The sequence below is a fragment of the Gossypium hirsutum genome, chromosome D04, assembly GCF_007990345.1.
Source record: "Gossypium hirsutum isolate 1008001.06 chromosome D04, Gossypium_hirsutum_v2.1, whole genome shotgun sequence".
Lineage (NCBI taxonomy): Eukaryota > Viridiplantae > Streptophyta > Magnoliopsida > Malvales > Malvaceae > Gossypium > Gossypium hirsutum.
The window spans coordinates 33,687,354-33,701,327 of NC_053440.1; positions in this window are offsets into that span (position 1 = coordinate 33,687,354).

Genomic DNA, 13,974 nt, shown 5'->3' on the forward strand with positions numbered 1-13,974 from the left:
AGGAGTGTAATTCTTCTACTGTTCAACCACCAAAGACCTACCGCCACTGACCATTTGCCAGCCACTCAAATGCCGTCATCACATCCGCTGACACCCTGAGCTAGTTCGATTTTTGCTGGTTCGGTCTGGGCTAGTGACGGCTCAATTGATTCGGTTTAGACACCGGTCGGCCCGTCAGTCCAATTTACGTACTAATCCCGGTTAAGCCACTTTTTTGGTTTTGGTCTCAATTTTGTTCTCCCGGGTCTAATTGACGATCTCAAGTCCACTATTTAAGTTTAATTACCCATTGGGTCAATTGTCTGTAGACCTGTCCATGGGCCGGGCGGCCCGGCCCGGCCCGACGGCCCGCCCGAAATATGGGAGGGTTTGGGTAAAAATATAGGCCCGAAATATGGGCTTGGGCAAAATTTTAGGCCCGTTTAAAAAATGGGCCAGGCCTCAGGCAAGATTTTTTTGGCCGGGCCGGGCTTAAAAATATTAAATATATATTTTTTATTTTTAAAATATAATAGTTTTTTTATTTTAAGTTTATTTACTTTCATTTCCTTGACTAGTGTTACAAAATAATAATAATAAAACATCAAGTTTGTTTTACTAATCAAATGTTAGATTTTGTTACAACAATTAATACAATTAATACAAATAATAATTTGATAAATTTACTAATCAAATGTTAGATTTTATTACAACAATTAATACAATTAACAATTAATAATTTGATAATTTTACTAACAATTAGTTTTAATTTTATTAAAAAAATAATTTTAATTTTAATTTTAATTAAAAACGGGCCGGGCCGGGCCGGGCTCGGGCCCCATATTTTTTATTCGGGCCGAGCCTGGGCAAAATCTCAGGCCCATATTTCGGGTCGGGCCGAGCCCGGGCCTAGTTAACGGGCTGAAATTTTTTGTGGGCCCGGCCCGGCCCGGCCCAGCCCATGGACAGGTCTAATTGTCTAACTAGGAAATTAATTTAAAAATATTATATTAATTTTAATTAATTTGATTAATCAAAATTAATTTTTCCAAAAATCACTTAGATTTTCCTAATTAAATTTTCAAGAAAATTCTTTAATCAAATTATCTAGCTGAACAATTCTTATGACTGCCCCAATTTAATTCCACATCAAATAAATAATCTCAATTAAATTATTTTCAAATTCGTAGAATTTTCTTTTGGTTCAAATGTAGTCTGATCGAGCTTTTTTTGATATAGCAGAAAGACCAATCAAATATATACAATTAGGCTCTAGTAATTGTAATTATGTTCAAAAAGCATCGTTCCAATAATTTACAATTACTTAATCATGGAGTCAGTCTGCAAGAAGTACCACGATTGAAAACTCTTTATTGTATACTTTTTACAAAAGAAATTAATCCAACTGTTTTGTCGAATGACCTCGTCATGTGTGTGTTACCCTCATATGATATCATTGATTCTTTTGAGTTAAATCCATTCAGTCAATACAATCCTATTTCATCTCATTGTCACCATTGTGTTTTCTTAATGATTAATATGACCACTGTGAACAAATGACTGTGATAAAGCGCTAATTCGAGAGCAAGCAACCCTTGGCCACGTTTCATATTTATCAATCCACATAATGCCAATGAGAGGATATCATTAACTCTTTAATTGAGATATGAATTCCATTATTTCTAGTAAAGCCATGCCATACACAAGTCATGTACCCAACATGCCGACTGTTGACTCAATTATCTTTAGAGCATAAGCCTTCATTTATATCAAAGCATATGAGTTACATACGCATGATTAGTGTCTAACTCAAGATTTAGGTAAATCACACCATGAACGTCATAAGTGAATTAATTCACAAATGGATTTAGAATTAATTCATCTTGGATCCAGTCCAATGTATCATTTTGCCAATGAATATATCTATGTTTCTACCCATGGAGTCAGCTGCTTTGACAACCAAAATTAGCCATCTTCACAATTGGAATTGTAGACAACATAATAATCCTTCTCATTATTTGAATCAAATGCTCACTTTGATTCTTTTCCGGGATTACAGACTCGTTTAGTTTATCTACTGAAGTTAGCTGTCATTCTTGCAATGTAAACATTCTTATAATGCCACTTATCATCAGTTTGAACTTGCGCAATCAATGAGCTAATATTTGTTTGTCACAATTTCGCTATGCATGCAAAACATGAAAGATAGAAATACAAAAGACATATCAGTGAAATGTGAAATTTAATTATTCATTATTTGAATACATAGAAGATAATTACATATTTACTACAATATGTGCACATTTCCCAACAATCTTCCACTTGACGTAGTGAAGTAAATGTATCATGTTTCTCATTCCCATATCCTTGACGAATTTGTTAAAACTCCTAGTTACAAGAGTCTTAGTAAACTAATCTGCAAGGATATCTTCAGAAGCTACTTTCAACACATCTACAATTCCTTCGGCTATTGCCTCTAGTATTAAGTGATACTTCCGATCAATGTGTTCGTCCTCTTGCAACTTTTCATTTCCTTGGTATTAGCTATTGCAGTACTATTATCACAATACAATGTTATAGCTTTTTTCATACACAATACAATGTTATAACTTTTTTCATACCAGGAATGACCTTAACTAGTGGTCGAGGGTTTGATCCTCGCCTTGGGTATGAAGCAACTTTAAAACTCGTGGCCAGCATCTACCCCCTTATGGGCCTACAGAATGCGAAGCTTTAGTTATTGAGCTCACTCCGGTAGATACCTTGAGAAATAAAAAAAAACTTTTGAAGCCATATTACTTCTTTCATTTTCTCAGAAGCAGCCACATACTTGGCCTCTATAGTAGAGTCAACAGTGCAAGTTTGTTTTACACTTCTCCATACTATGACTCTACGGCCTAGGACGAATACATTTCCCGATGGCAATTTCCTCGAATCTTTATAGGTTTGGAAATATGAGTCCCTGTATCCAATAGAAGTAAATTTCTCCCCAAGATACACAAGCATATAATCCCTGGTTCTTTTAAGTGAGTGGATCATCATCCTCATATTGACTTTTGTATTATAAATACTACCATCATAGATGAAGAAGTTTGGTTTTTTTAGAAAATCTCCCACTACGATGGATTCCCCTATGCTGTTGATTGTTTGCTGGTCTTTCTACAACTTTCTTGGGAATTGAATTTTGGTGATTGTTCTACAACTCCCGAAAGTTCCTCGAGTACTATTTTACTTTGAGGCTTAAAGTGATCTATGTAGCTTACTTCGATGAAAGTAGCATGAGTAGAAATTTTAATCGTATTATCTTTTTGATTGTAGAATAATCCACCCTTTGTTCTTTTCAGATATCTTACAAACATGCACAATTCTGTCCGTACATCCAACTTCTTTACATCATTATCCAAAACGTGTGATTGACAACCCCATATTCTAAAGTGATTTAGAGCGAGTTTATTTTCATGCCACATTTCATAAGGTGTCTAACAAGCAGACTTGGTTGACACACCATTCAGAATATAGCAAGTAGTTTATATCGTATATCCCAATAAGGAAGTAGGGAGTTGTGAATAGCTTAACATTGAACGAACCATGTCAAACAAGGTTTTATTCCTTCTATCAGCTACGCCATTCTGTTATGGAGTCCCCGACATAGTTAACTGGGATAAAATCTATAAGATCTAAAAAATGTTACTTTCTATGTAATTAAATCGTTCAAGAAAAAAGAAATTTATTTTGATTATCTGTGTGTACTTGTAGATAGATCACAAACTGGCTCATGATACCAGTTGTTGGAAAATCGGGTTTGGAAAATGCAGTGAAAAATAAATTTTGTAAAAAAACCAAAGTTTTAATTTTTTTTCCAAAATAATAACTTGGTTGTGATATTTAAAGTAATAAACACTTCATCAAAATTGTACCTTTTCAATTCATCTAGAATTAACGCTTCGGCCGAGTAGTCTTCTCGGTTATCCTCAAGTTCACGTCTATCGAGTGTGGGCTCGCTTCAATTTAGAAAATTTTTCACAAAAATTATCAGTGGGGTGATTTCGAAATTTCTCTAAACTTTTAGGCCAAGTTGTAACTAAGAAAAATATCTCTAGAAATTTTCCAAAATAATCTCTTAAGAGAATTTTCTCTCTACAACTTTCTCTTGAATTTTCTCTCTACAACTTTAATAATAAATTAATATAATACTTATCAAGATAAATATTAGATTAAATTTAATATTAAATATTATTAAATTAATAGAATATTTATCTACAAGATAAACATTGAATTAAATTTAATACTAAGATAATCACTTTAGTATTAAATTAACAAAATACTATTAAGATAAATATTAAATTAAATTTTATATTAAATCTAATAAAATAATATTATTTTTGGAACAGTTAATCTGAAGTCAAATTCTCTGGTAGAGTCTCAATAGGAGTGTAAATATTCTACTACTCAACCGCCAAAGACCCACCGCAACTGACAATTTGCCGACCACCAGAATACCGTCGTCATAGCTGCCAGCAACTTGAGCTGGTTTGATTTCTGTCGGTTGGACCCTCGGCCCAGTTTCACATACCAAGTTCAGTTCGACTAGTTTTTCGGTTTTGGTCTTGATTTTTGGCTCCTGGGCCCAATTTATGATCTCGAGTCCTATTTTCAAGTTTAATTACCCATTGGGTCAATTGTCTGACTTAAAAATTAATTTTCAAAAATATAATCTTAATTTTAATTAATTTTATTAATTAAATTTTACTTAATCAAAATTAATTTTATGAAAAATCACTTAGATTTTCCAAATTAAATTTTCAAGAAAATTCTTTAATCAAATTCTCTAGTTGAACAATTCTTACAGTCGCATAATTTAATTCCACATTGAATAAATCAACTAAATTAAATTATTTCCAAAGTCGTAGAATTTCCTTCTGATTCAAATACAGTCCGATCGAGCTTTTGTTGAGCTAGCGAATGAACCAATCAGATATACAATTAGGCTCTAGTAATTACAATTATGTCCAGAAATATCGTTATGATAATTCACAATTACTTAATCATGGACTCAGTCCACAAGAAGTACCATTATTGAAAACTTCTTATTGTATACTCTTTACGAAAGCAATTCATCTAACTGTTTTGTCCAATGACCTCGTCATGTTTGAGTTACCCTCATATGATATCCTTGATTCCTTTAAATTAAATCAGTTCACACAATACAATCCTATTTTATCTCATTGTCACCATTGTGTCTTTTTAATGATTAATATGATCACTGTTAACAAATAGTTGTGATAAATTGCTCGTTCGAGAACGAGCATCCCGTGCCACGTTCCATATTTATCAATCCACATAATGCCAATGAGAGTATATGATTAACTTTTTAATTGAGCTATGAATTTTACTATTTCTAGTAAAGTCATGCCATCCACAAGTCATGTACCCAACATACCGGTTATCGGCTCGATTATCTTTAGAGCTTAAACCTATACTTATATCAAAGCATATGAGTTACATATTCATTATCAGTGACTAACTTAGGATTTAGGTAAATCACACCATGAATGTCACAAGTGAATTAATTCACAAACGGATTCAAAAGTAATTCATCTTGGGTCCAGTCCAATGTATCATTCTTCCAATGAATACGTCTATGTCTCTACCCGTCAAGTCAACTACTCCGATAGTGAAGACTACCCATATCCCTAATTGGAATTGTAGATGACATAATAATCCTTCTCAATATTTGAATCAAATGCTTACTTTGACTCTTTTATGGGATTATGGACTCGTTTAGATTATCTACTAAAGTAAGAACTTTTTGAGTGCGCCTATAACGCCCTAGTTCCCACAGAAACAAGATCGGGGCGCATAGTTATAAAAAAGTATGATTGGCGAAATAGAACTAGCCCAAAAGCTCATGTTGGTGTATCGAACGGGATGACCCTAACGTAAAAATAAAGGGATGAAGATTTCATGATAGATTACTATAATTAGTGAAATAAGAGTTTTTGTTACGAAAAATGATTTTTAAGGTATGAGTTCACGCTAGTGGTATAACATAACCTGTAATAAGTGTGGCCCCAAGCCAATTAAGTTACAGGGTAAGCTGGTTAGGAATTAATTAAACGTAAAGTAAGAAAAGTTAAAAGCTAAAGAAATAATCGAGTGGGTTTTCTTGAATTGGAAAACTTTGGACAAGACAACTCAATATGGATGTGACATTTACCAAGTTCTAATAGAGACTTGGGTTAAATTAAAAGAGTACACCAATTTGGTTAAGGGGAGTTAAAAGAGTACAAGGCAATGGTTGCTGCAATATCTTGTTGAGTGCGTGATTTGGAGTCTAAGCTGCCCATCAAAGTTATCATGTGAGTCTCTAAGCTGACTCTTGCATGTGTGTTGTGCATTCTAGAATCTTCGGTGAAAATAGATAAAACCATGAGATTCAGGCTAGGAAAGTATGATATGATGATTCTGTTGAGAAATGTATGAACTATAGACTCGTGTATATGGATTGCAAGAAATTCGATGGCCTAAGTGTGTAATAGGAATAAGAAGATTGAAATGTATGTGTGTATGTGTTTGAAAACATGCTATGGAATACGTTTGTTATGAATGAGTTAGTATGAGTGATGGGTCTGTGTTTGTTTTCGAAGTCGTCTAAAGAGTCCCTTGGGACTTTAAACACGATCTTTTAAAAGGAAAATCCTATGGCACCATATTGTGTAAGCATGTAGTTGGTGGGTTATTGCGTTATATGGAAATACCATATCTTGTAAGACCATAACTGGTGTATTATGATTTCATATGGAAAGAATTAAAGGAAGGTTATTACCTAATGGAGTTATCTACGTGACCTTAAGCGATGATGGGCAAACCTCACGTAAGGTAAGTTTAGGAAAATCCCTAATGTGGAAACACCAGAAAATAGAAAAGCCTTTGTGGCAAACCTCTGTAAAAGGAAGAGCCTTTGTGACGAACCACTGAATAGAATGCTTTTTTAGCAAACCTCTGAACGGGAATTCTTTGTGGCAAACCTCTGAACGGACAACATTTGTGGTGTATCTAAAAGAAAAGCTTGTGTGGCAAACCTCTATAAAAGGAAGAGCCTTTGTGAGAAATCTCTATAAAGGAAAAACCTTTGTGGCATATATAAAAGAAAAACCTTTGTGGAAAATCTCTGTATAGAAAAGCCTTTGTGGCAAACCTCTTTAGAGAAAACCTTTGTGGTGACTTCTGGTCAAAGAAGCCCAGGAACAATCTTTGGAATGAAAAGCCTCTATGGTGATTCATGAGAGTAAATGCCTTCGTGGAGCAGGCTGAAAGGAAAGCTTTGGTGGCAACTCTGAAAAAAAAATGTCTTTGAGGCATAATGTGAAAGAAAAGCCTCATGGCATACCATAAGAAGAGAAGTCCATATGGCGAAGTATGAAAGAAAAGCTTCTATGGAAAATTTGAGAGAAACAATATGTACGGTGAAGTTTTAAGGGTCGAATATTGTTGTGAGCCATAAAATAAATGGATATAGAATGAATAATTAGACTTGTAAGAGTAATTAGTATGATTTACACGATTTGGAATCAATTCACTTCAGTAAAGTAGAATACTAGATTGCTTCGATGAGGATAATGGATTGAAGGAGATAGAGGAGTTATAAGCTAACTTATGGAAGTCTAATTTCGATAAAGGATCTTAAAACATTTAATTTGAATGAGTATTGAATAACTATGGGTAATCGTTAAAGAGTTTCAAGGAGATGATAACCAAGGGTTGAAGAATGCTGAAATGGCAACATTTCAGGCGAATAGATCTCTAATAAGGAATAAATAGAGTAATTTGGTGAGTATTCTCCAAAATACGTGATGGACACAAAAGAATGAGTCACTAAAGCTTGGAGGACTAAGTCTAGTAAGGGCGATGTTTGGAAAGGTATAGAATGAAAGATCCATGAGTGTCTATGAACTACATGAATAGTTAAGGAAATGATGTTTTAAAATAGGAACATGAAAATAATAGTACTCTACCTAAATGGATTTCTTAAATGAGTCTTGTTAAGGAATAACATGAGAAGGTGAAGTGATGAATGTAGGGATTGCATAAGGAAAGGAACATATGTATGGTATGTTGTCAGGGTAAGGCACAACCCCATGATATTGAAAAGGAAAAACCTAGAACGATATACGCTAGAGTTATGTAAAAGACTAAGTAGAAGTAGGTTGACAAAGGAAGTTTTAAATGCAATTCGGGTAAAGGATGTTTGCCTCCTTAAGATCACATGAACTCATTTCTATGTCTTGTGTTTCAGCTAAGCTAGATTGGGTCTATGCCTGGGGGGATGATGCCAGGACTACGCCAAAGGAGTGGCAAGATGAGGCTATTATGCATATAAAGCAAGCTAAGCAGCGTGTGCCAACCGAATTACACGGTTGTAAAATAACATCTCATGGTAATTATGTTAGATCTAAGAGTTAATCTGTAACATCCCAAAAATCGGGGGTTAGTAGAATCGAGTTTGTGAATCGAGAGAGAGTGATCATGCCTTAATTTTTTTAAAATTATCTATGCATTTTTAGGAAATAAATGAGGTATTGGTTTTTTGGTTAAGTGTTAGTGTAATGTTTCTTAAAACCCAAGTTCAAATCCCTTCTCTCGCATCATTTTTATTATTTTGCAAATTTTGCCTTAAACCCTAGTATGTTACATGCCTTGTTTTTTAAAATAAATATTTCAAATAATATCAAGAATGAGTTATTGGTTTGATGGTTCAACATTAGTTAATTTATCCTTGAGGTCCTAACTTCAATTCCTTTCCCATGCGAATAATTTAATTTTTTGACAAAAACCTCTTGTTTTAATGTGTAGGCCATCCAAGCCTAGTTAACCTAGGTATAAATATTAATTTTTTAGTAATAATCAGCCTTTAATCCTCCTCCTCAATCCCTAGCCGTTCCTCTCCTCCTCTCATTTTCTTTGATTTTAATTTTTTTCCTTTCCTCCATTGTTGTCGTCACCTAAACCTAGTTTTACCATCTATTTATTTTTTTTATTTTTCTTTTTGCCATAAGATTTGTTAAAATATTCTTCACCATATTCCTATCATTTTTCCTCATTGAAATCAGCCCCAAATCTGAAATATTGAATTCTAAGATCGATCTCGAACATTGCCAAGAAAGTGTCATTGCCGTTTCTCTCGACTAGCTTGGGTAAGGTCTCTTCTCTCTTCAATTTCTTAATTAATGTTGTCCATTAAAAAAATTCTAGATCTAGAATTTTGAGGATTTTAAATGATTTAAAAGGTATTTTTTATGATTTTAATGTGATCTCAAACCGTTTTAAAATTCGGCCCCAATTTTGGCCACCATGGGTGGTGGTGCATGCGCTTATGTGCAAGAAAGGGGGATGTTTTGTTTCTTGGTTCTTTCCTATATTTTTTGAGCACTAATTTGGATTCTTGAACCCTCCTAATCATATTTTAAACCCATCTCAATTAGGGAAAAACGTTCTTGATCGATTGGCCATTTGGATCCCATAAATCGTGAAGAGTAAGCGCAATTAAGGGTAACTAGTTTGTTATTTCGACATAGTTGTTGGGTAAAGGTTATGAATTGATGAAATTAAGGAATTTAATCATTAATTATCTATTGATTTTCTAGTATATTATTGAATTAGGTTCTGACTCAAACATCCCAAATCATCCGTAAAGGTGAAGAACGATTGTACGTACGGTTTGCATCGATACAGTGTAAGGAATCTAACTAGTTTGGATTCATAAAATTGTTATAATTTCAATGATTGGTTTGAACTCATAAGTGGGTGTTTGGGGGATGGTTTAATGTTAAATTTATTGAAATTATACTAAATTTTGGTTTAGGTTTGTTTAAGGAATTATTAAGGAAAATTGGAAGATTCGCTAATGTGCTGCAAGGAAGCGAAAAATAAGATGTGGGTCCTAAACTCATAAAATTGTTTGAAAATGTTAAATATCATGTTAAATATGATAAATTAGCTTGCTGAATGGATTGTATTAATAGCCAAATTATTGATTTTGTGAGTGGCTGAATCAGGTATGTTTCGAGCCTTAAAAGGTCGACATGTTGGCAAAATTGCTAGGTTGATAGTATGGATGTTTGATTGAGTTTGTAATTGCATATTTGAGTTATGAGATATGAGAATGATTGACTGAATGATATAATGTGTTGAGATATTAAGCTTGTGTATGATTTAAATGCATGAGATATTTGTTATTTTGTGTACTAAAAAGGGTGCTATTTATGCACCATGAAAATATGTAAAGTATGTGACATTGAATGATATTGATTGACACCAGCACAATGGTAATTTTAAAGATTTGAACACTATTTCCATTTATTGAAAGTATGTGATTATTTAGGACATGCTGAGCATATCAAATGAATGTGAAAAGTATTGAGATATGATTATGTATGAGATTGTGTGACATATTGCATATGCATCGAGTTGGGATTTTGTGGTTGACGGAGGAGTTTTGTGGAGTACCAGCGGCATATTAAGTCAGCATTATTCGTAGTCAGTGCACTACACCTAGAGTACCGAGGGGAATGAGGATTTATCGCACTTTTACTTGTAGCTTGTTTGCATTTTTACTGGCAGAATTTTTTGCATATTGTTATGGGTGGTTTTAACCACAATGGGCTTAAGCCCATAATATTTTGGAGTTCGGATGAATGGTTCTAGGTAACTCGTGGTGTGTAGCGGATGGTATGGGTAGAAACCTTTTTGCATTGCATCATGCTCACGACATATTCGAATGTTATTGATTTATGATATGTGTTGTATTATGTTGTATTGAATGATATCAAAATTATTGATTGTTACTCGTATGAATGATGCCCCATGCTCATACATCGTTTGACATCAATTTGATAGTGGCTACATAATGATATGAAATTCCTATGATGGTTTTGTTTTCTTCTGTTAATGCTAATATGTTTCATTGTATTTGATGTTTTTGTCTGTTTAAATAATTGTTCTACTCACATTGAGCTTTTCATAAGCTCACCCCCAATAGTGTTTAACTTTTTAGGTAAACCTCAAAATTAGGACCGAACTCGGCATTCGGAGAATCAACTTGGACCTCAAATTATTATTTAATTAAGTATTATTAAGTCTTTATTGGTTTTGGCTTGTAATTTTTAATTATTTCTGGTCTATGGCTTGATAACTTTTCTTTTGGGGATTTTTGCATGCATGGATTGCTCAAGCATAATAACCGGATAATGCATTATATCGACCTTAAGTAAAATTTGATATTGTTCCCTAGTTTTCATTACATTGCAAAATAATCGTTTTTGAAAAAAACAAATTGATAAGGCAACTAATTTTCCAAAATGACTTGGAAAATGATTTTTCCGCTACATTAGTTTAACTTCGAGTTTTTTTTAAAGAAGAGCGACAAGTAAACAATTTTTCTAAAACAACACTGTTAATAATAAAATGAATCCTAAGCATACATGACCTAATGAATGAATGCTTTTAAGTTAACTCAAAGTACAACTACGATTTTCTCTAAAATGAGTTTATTTAAAGTCTTAAAAAGTAACGTAAGCTAGCTTAGCCATTTCGGTGGCTAATGTAACCTTCTCAATCTAGCCATAATGTCTAGGCTGGGTTTGAGAGGTTACATAATTATAGGTGACATTTAAGTTAGCTACCTTATGTCGTACTTGTAATCATGCAATGTATATGTATATACTTAGGCAAATCAATTCGAAGCTCTCATAACTATGTAAATGTTCTTAAATGGAAACTTTTTATTTAAGTAAACAATTAAGTTACACGTACATTAAGATGTGACACCCAATATTTGGGTCTGGTTTATCAGACCAGTTTTGGGGTGTTACCAGTTTGGTAGTAGAGTATGGTGTAGTTGGTTCTTGGACAGTGATGATGGATGAGCCTGTATGCATAATATGCCGAGCCTGACTTAGTCTCTTAGTTATGTACAGCCAACTCTGTTTGTGTGGAAAGCTAGTGAAAATGCAATGAACTGACAAGTAAGGTCATTGAAAGGGTAGGTCATGGAGTATCTGGTTAAGCATGAGGAGTGATGTAACACGCCTAACCTGTCTCTGTCACTAGATTAGGGTTATGAAGTATTACCATTCAATTCCAAACAATTTATATCAAAATATATCAATATTTTCATTCAATAGGAATTAAAAAAACTCATTAAAAACCTATCAAAAATATGCATTTGGGCATTAAATCAGGCCTTCGAGGCCCTATTAATAGTTTAGAAACAATCCAGGACTGAATCGAAACAAATTAGAAAATTTTGGAAAAAGTTGAAAAAAATTGAAAGCAGGGGTCACACGGCCATGTGGCAAGGCCGTGTAACAATCGAACAAAGGGACATATGGCCGTGTCGCAGCCCGTGTCTCCACCCGTGTAACTCACTGAGTTGGGTCACACGGTCGTGTTGCAAGTCGTGTGCCAAATCATGTAATTCTTTGACTTGTGACACACGACCGTGTCACAGGTCATCTGCTAGGCCATGTAACACATTGACGTGGTACACACAGCCGTGTCTTAGGCTGTGTGAAATTTACACCAAAATAACATATGACACGGCCGTGTCGCCAGGCCATGTGTGTCACACGACCGTGAGAAAGCCCGTGTCCCAGGCCGTATGATCCAAAATTTGACCCTAAAATCATGCCATTTTAATACCGACACATACCTATTCAACCACTCCATTTATGCACACATTCAATAGACCTAAGCATCATTCTAACACATGTAGACATACCAATTTAATCAACCCATTTCATCTAACCAATATGTCATTGCGCATTTATGTCATTACACAATAATATCATTATGCATTTATGTCATCTAACCAATATGTCATTCAAAGACACCACATATATATCGAACATTTAACCTCAAAAACAATCAAAAGACCTCCTTTATATGTCATTATGCAATAATGCATTACACTATGACTATAACCACTTCATTCAACAACTACATATCAAGGTGTTCATGTATGCATTATAAATGTATACTTGTTTCATCAATACAAAACATATTCTAAGAAAACACAAATCTCATTGAAGAACTACATCTATCAACATTTATAAACCACATATTTATCTATATATACATGCCACTACCCAAATAGATACAAAAACACTAACTTAGATGGATAGTGTGAGCTGGTTGGTTGATCCTTTCAAAAAGTCAACAACGATTATCTACAAAACAACCTACAAAAACCGTAAGCTTACATAGCTTAGTAAGGACATAGTATAACATTTAATCTAAATATAATTAGACACGGTTCACATATTATTTGAGCACTAAAAGTTTCAAGAACATAAATGATGAAATGCTGATATAATATAATATTCTTAGAGGTACCATAATACAATCAGGGGCACATATGTTCATTCAAAGGTACCGAAGTACAAATAGGGGCATGTATGTGCATTCAGGGGTACTAAAGTACAAATAGGGACACATATGTGCATTCAGGGTATCAAAGTACAAATAGCGGCACGTATGTGCATTCAGGAGTATCGAAGTACAAATACGGGCAAGTATGTGCATTTAGGGGTACCAAGTACAAATAGGGGCACGTATGTGCACTCACACAATAATTATATATAATTATATTAAATAAAGTAAAATAATATAAAATTAAAAGTAAAATTTCATTTACGTATTGAAATACTATGAACCTACCTCCAAAGCACTTCCGATTTAAGTATAGGGACTACTCTGCAATTTTCCTTTTCCTCTATTATTGTCTTTTTGAGTCAAATATTGATCTGTACGGTAATTAAATACAATCTATTAAATCCACATTCAATTCAATACATATGACCCTTAACTTTTCATTAATTACTCGTTTTTCTTAAACTTTTACATTTTTCACAATTTAGTCCCTAACTTAAAATCTTAAAATTTAGTAAAATTTTCCATTCAATCATGCTAGCTAAATATCTATCCCCTTGTTTCTAT